Source organism: Mixophyes fleayi, chromosome 9 (assembly GCF_038048845.1).
Source record: "Mixophyes fleayi isolate aMixFle1 chromosome 9, aMixFle1.hap1, whole genome shotgun sequence".
In the NCBI taxonomy this organism is placed as follows: domain Eukaryota; kingdom Metazoa; phylum Chordata; class Amphibia; order Anura; family Limnodynastidae; genus Mixophyes; species Mixophyes fleayi.
The window spans coordinates 93,899,117-93,905,320 of record NC_134410.1 but is presented as its reverse complement, the minus strand read 5'-3'; the positions used below and the strand labels follow the sequence as shown (position 1 = coordinate 93,905,320).

General features: G+C 39.1%; 1 long non-coding RNA gene across 3 annotated transcripts in view; it reads right to left on the bottom strand.

The window, feature by feature from the left end:
* Positions 1-1,817: 1,817 nt before the first annotated feature.
* Positions 1,818-6,204, bottom strand: part of LOC142101656 (uncharacterized) — a 43,158-nt gene continuing 38,771 nt past the window's right edge. For all 3 annotated transcript variants that reach the window (XR_012679103.1, XR_012679104.1, XR_012679102.1), the window contains one exon: positions 1,818-1,963. This is a non-coding gene — a long non-coding RNA (uncharacterized LOC142101656). The remainder of the gene's footprint in view (positions 1,964-6,204) is intronic.

Here is a 6,204-nt window from a genome sequence, read left to right as displayed (position 1 = left end):
TCTGTATTGTATGGCGGTCACAAGAATGCTCTCTGTATTGTATGGCAGTCACTAGCATGCTCTTTGCATTGTATGGTGGTCACAAAAATACTTTCAGTATTGTATGGCGGTCACAAGAATGCTCTCTGTATTGTATGGCAGTCACTAGCATGCTTTCTGTATTGTATGTCGGTCACTAGCTTGCTTTCTGTATTGTATGGCAGTAACAAGAATGCTCTCTGTATTGTATAGCGGTCACTAGCATACTCTATGTATTGTATGGCACTCATTAGCATGCTTTCCATATTGTATGGATGTTTTGCCTCAAACTCAATATTTGTCTATACAGTTCCCCGTTATACCTACTGCCGCATGCGTCGATAGATTGAAGCTGCGGCCGGGACTTTAATCATTCTCTACTGATCGTTAACATCTCTGGGCGGACCAGCATCTATGGAGGGACACAGAAAAGAGACCGGACCACCTGAGAAACCAACCCTGATTGTGGAGCGTAAGTCTCCTTCAACATTAGTCCCGCCACCGCTTTATGCATCCCGAACCTGGTTTAATCTTCTATCACTACTGAATTAGTGCAATTCCACTGTTGCTCCGGAATACTCCATTTAATGAAATTTATTTCTTGTGGTTGCCATCTGGACATATTTGGACTGAGTATTTACACCTGGCCCATTTCTGATATTTCATCTACTAGACTTTACTTACTTCAGACTATCCAATATTTGCTTTTTGCAGGCCACTATTAAAATACAACATATGAATTGTGCTGGCCAGCACTTACTATATATAGAGATTGCATGTATGTGTTTGATATGCTCTTTGGTGTTTTATGAATTGCTGATTGATTATCAATTAATTTATCTTTAAGCAGGCCTGTAGTTTACTTTGTTTACGATACTGATATTGCATTACTGTTGTATCTTATTCTTATGAACATGTCTCCATTTCCAATGAACACCAAGTGATTATATGTATACAACTAGCACTTAATGTTTTTATTTTTTTCTGTTTTTAATTAAATTCAGAACATTTCATATATGTACTAACATATGTGACTGATTGAATGTGAATATCAAATTAAACATTAACAGCATTGCACAAGGACCTTTTTTGCTACTCATTTTTTACCTTACTTTCCTTAATGAATCAGGCCCAATGTCTTTATTTCTTTTATAATGCTAGTAAGACTTTAGAATTAGTTGGAGATTGATGGGGATGAGAACCAAATAAAATGATATATGTGATGGTGGCTGGGATTTATACAATAGCAAGCACTTCCCAGACTCAACTACTATCACATTAATGCTAACGCTGGGAATTCCCTGCTGCTGGATTGAGTTGCACCACCAACCGTAACCAGTGTGTGTACTTCATCAACAGGTGTGCTCAGTCTGCCTACTACGTGTTGCATTGGCTTCATCGACCACCAATGTGGCAAGGGCTAACGATGTGCTAATCCTGCCTACTTTTGTTATGGCCAAACCTACAATTGACTTGGTCGTTCCTACATGAGACCACTTGCAGTTTTTTTTGCAGGCCACTATAAATTACCAATCCACACCTGTCCAGGTTGTCTTGGCATGGCAATTACAATATCACATTGTACTGTAAATTAGAAAGTATGCTTGAATTTACCTACATGACTTTTATTAAAACTCTCACCCTGTAGATTGTTGATGTCATGAAGCTCTTCATAATTTATACCAAAGAGTATATAATCCCTTAATTTTTTTATCACAAATATGAAGAAATATTAATTACAAATTGTTTTAATAAATAAAAGTTTATTTAGTTAACAAATGAAATGAAAGTCCATAGAGCCTTAAAGTATTAAATAATTTTCCAAAAACTTCAGCTGTGCTCTTCTTTAGAATTTATTAACATTCTTTTTTTAGTTTTCCTGTGGATATGCTGTTCTCAGGTGTCAGGTGGCTATCTTCTTCACACATGATAATCAAAGGCAATCCTGTAATAAATGTATAATGTTAGATTAGGGATTGCACTGCTAGTAACTAATATTCAATGTTGTATTTATTTTGTTTTGTGCTATAATTTCTGTGTATCATATTCTTGAAAAGTTTAGTGCGGGTTTAGTCAAAATTATATTAAAAGCACCCATTAGTAAACAACTGCACACATACTTTAAGATCTAAATTTTGTAATCTTTCAGTTTTGCCACATTAGTGTATTTTTATATGGATAACAGGTGGTTTTACATTCCTGTGTTGTGTATGGCCCTGGGGGTCATTCAGCAGATCATGACCACTGCTTGATCTCTAGAAAAAATAAGGTTAATAGAGTTTACATTAAAAAATATATTCAGGCGCTGCAATAGTAAACACTATTAATGACCTGGTAGAAATATATGCAGCTGGAAATGAGCGTGGTCTAGCCCACAACAAAATGTACAAAAGAAAAAGAATCCAACGCAATTATATCACCAGAGAACAAATAGAAATAGTAACAGAGAATCAAACCGGCATGTAGAAAAATACAACTAACAATTTATTAAAAAAGGTTCAAAAATGTATCAATCAATAAAATAAATAGTAAACATGACAAGTAGACACCACATGTAGAATGGTATTCTGTACCAATTGGAGATGAATCTCAAAAACATCAAATCATCTCAATTGCATAGTATGAGCCTCCCAATGCAATAATGATGTATTAGATAATATGTCCATCTATTATTAGACCATAAGGGAGAGTTCACCCGGGTGATATCGATCTTGTAGTATTTTTCAGTATAGTAAGCCACAAATATAGGGCTATAGCCAGCTGGATACAATGATGGAGTGATAGTAATAATGGCTTTTGGAGATTGCATGCCATAAGGTTTAAGTATAGGAGGAATCTTTCCACACTAATAAATTGACATATTGTATGTAACAGTCATGTCCGGGATAAAAAGATTTATCTCACATGAAAAGTTTCCACAAATACCTCCAAGGATAATAGCGATATGTGGACATAAACATAGTTCTTGTGAAATAATTGACTCTCGGACTCCCCGCTGGATATCAGATGTCGGTGATCCTAGTCTGCGGCGCACCCTTATGATGTTCGTCCGGATCCTCAGCAAGCAAATATTAGTTCCTATGGAACGATTCCCGGGTATGCAATACAGTTGATGTTTAGAAATGGTCTCCGCTATATAGATGGTAAGGTGTATCAATTATTAAATTACTGACGCGTTTCGTCTGTACAACAAAGTGGGGGAAGTATATGTGATGAAATGAGTGTGATAACCCTGTGACCATTGGGTTTCTCATTTCTTACATAATGTGGATTATAGCAAGTACTTTTTATAGCCCATGCTTTTGTTCCCCAACTCACCAGACTACAACTGCATTGTCCAATAACATGTGGCCAAGGGGACATTGTAGTTCAGTGTAAATATGTATATTGTGTATTGATGACTTGCAGTAAGGTTGCTATTCATTGTCTTTAAAGTGAAGCCAGGGTAATTGTGGGTTGTGATCAGGTTGCCATGTGCTGGAGTAGGAAAACTAATTAGTGTCCATTGTTCTCACCAGGCTAGTCCAGACAGGCCATCTAACAGGGGAGGTTCTCTAGAAGGACAGCTCATCTTCACTCCCCTGTCCAACCCCCCCCTAGTCCAGCACTGACCAATGGTTAAGTAGAATAGACCCAGGGGTTTGCCCAGGGAGGGGAAAGACTGTGGAAATTAGACCTGTGATATAAGGAACAACTCCAGGGGGGAAGGGTGTTCATTCTGGGATTTCATTCATGAAGGTGCAAGATCTAGTTTTTGAATTGTCGTTTTCTAACTAGAGTCTATATATGCAGCTGAGAGGGATCCATGGGTCGTGACCATGGGTCTGGACAGCAGGTGACTATATCTCCTTAAGCTATTGGGGTAAGGGACAGATAATGTGGTAAACCTGCCTGGCATTAATTTACTGTGTGTACATAATATTCTAGTGTTGTTTGTATGACAATAAATATACTGTTGTATTTGTATAATTACATTTGCCTGAGTGACCATACGAATCCTAGAAGGTACTGGGTAGACTTCCCTGGCATAGGAAGGCACCCGTGGGTGGCCAGCCAGCGTGAAGTGGGTAGCATTGGGCCAGATATACCCGGTATCTTCACACCATTTTATACCCGTTTTTCTTGTATGCCTGTGTAATGACTTCTGTGATACATTTTGAGGTGGTCTGTTTGGATGGAGTATAACCTCTCCAGGGTCTTGTTGGGATTGCAAAGAGTTGTTCTGTTTTCCTAATGTGTGATTTCTTTATTATAAGCTGGTTGCAAACAAAAGGATGACAATATGATTTCTTGATTAATGTGAAAAGTGTGATGCCATTTTGGGTAGGAAAGATGGATTAGTCCTTAGTACTAGATCATGGTACCTCTAAGGACTAAATACAAGGAAAAAAAATTCTTCACTGCTTGAAAAAAAGGATAATGTCTTCTGAAACCAACTTAATATCTAGCAAGATACCTGTACCTTAGAGTTGTGAGGGAAAATCCTTTGCTAAGACCATCCTGAAGAAAATAAACAGTATGTACGATAGCAGCAGATACTGGGTCCACTTTAAGCTCACACCACATGATGAAATTTTAAAATAGAACACTAGAGAGCATTTATTTTCTTGCCTATATAACTTTGTCAATCACCTTTTCTGAAATTCCTTTATTTCTGAGCAGTAACCGCTCAATGTCCATGCCATCAAAGATTGTCCTTTTAGATTTGAATGAATAATTGGGCCTTGCTGTAGGAGATATGGCTGAAGAGATAGTGGCCATGGTTGATCCTGAAGAATCTCTCAAGCTTCTGCAAATCAGAGGCATTGTGGCCAGAATGGAAGGATTGCTTAGGACACCTTTTTAAGGTGCGAGCAATCAGAGGAAATGGAGGGAAAACATATGCCAATTGAAAGGTTCATGGGATTACCAGATCATTTGTCCCCTCTGTTCCAGGAACTTTCTGGCAAGAGAAAATCTGAGCCCTTTGGTGTTCTGACAGAGTTCACTCTCCTGTTTTCGGCTGAGAAAATCAGCTTTAATTTTCTGCCAAATGCCATGTGCCATCTGTGGTGTAGGAAAGCATTCCTAGAAGGCGTAGGTACCTTCATATTTTAATTTGATGTTGAACTTGTAGTTAACATGTCAAGGACTGGATGCTTTTGTAGAAATACTTTGTTTTTGTATAGTATTTATTTGAACCCCCTAAAACTTTATTTGCTGTGATGGCACAAGATGACTCTTTGCCTATTTTATGATCCAGCATTGTTCCTGGAGAAAGGCCATTACGTGAAATATCCTGGATTGAACAATGATTTCCCTGTCAACAAGATAGGGTCAGAGAGGGATCCCGTTTCTGTAATTCTGCTACCAGCATAATTAATACCTTGGTGAAAGTCCTCTGGTATGTTTCCAAACCAAAGGGAAGACAGGTGAACTGTAAATATTGTCCCATGACACAGAGTCTAAAGAATCTCTGGTGATGAACTACAATAAGGATATGGAAGTAATTATCCTGAATATCTATGGATGTGAGAAAATCCCCTTCACTTATAGCAGTGAGAATTAAATTTACAGACTCCATGCGAAAAATGTCTTGCATGGACAAACTAATTGAATATCTTTAAATCTAGAACAGTGCAGACAGACTCAATAGCCACTACAATATTACTGAGTGTCACAAACTTACTTGCTTTCATGCTGCTGATTTTCCTGTCTCTGTGTACAGCAGCACTTCCTGGTTTGGGTGGTCACATGATCGTGGCTGGGAGGCGGCTTTTACTATCCACAGACTATATTAAGCTCACCTGGACACTGCAGCCTTGCCAGAGCAACAAGTTACCACTTACCTGTTCCTGGCCCCTGTGCTTCATGGATTGCTGAGTCTTCCAGTCTCCTGTGTCTTCCTGTGTTCTGATCTCTGCTTGTTAGACTATCCTGGCTCTCCAACCCCTGTGCTTGCTGACTATCCCTCTACTCTTGTGACCCGTGTACCGACTCGGCTTGATTGACTCCGCACCTTCCGCTGCACTACATCTTGGGGCAAACCTGAGAACCGCGACCTGCAACTCCTGGCAGCGAAGCCCACCCCGCCTTGCGGCGGTTCTTGGTGAACACCGGGGAGATCGTTAGACTCCGCACCTCAGGTAAGCCAGCGCTAATCAACATTAGTAATAGTAATCCAGTATCTGTTACAGTTTGCTCTGA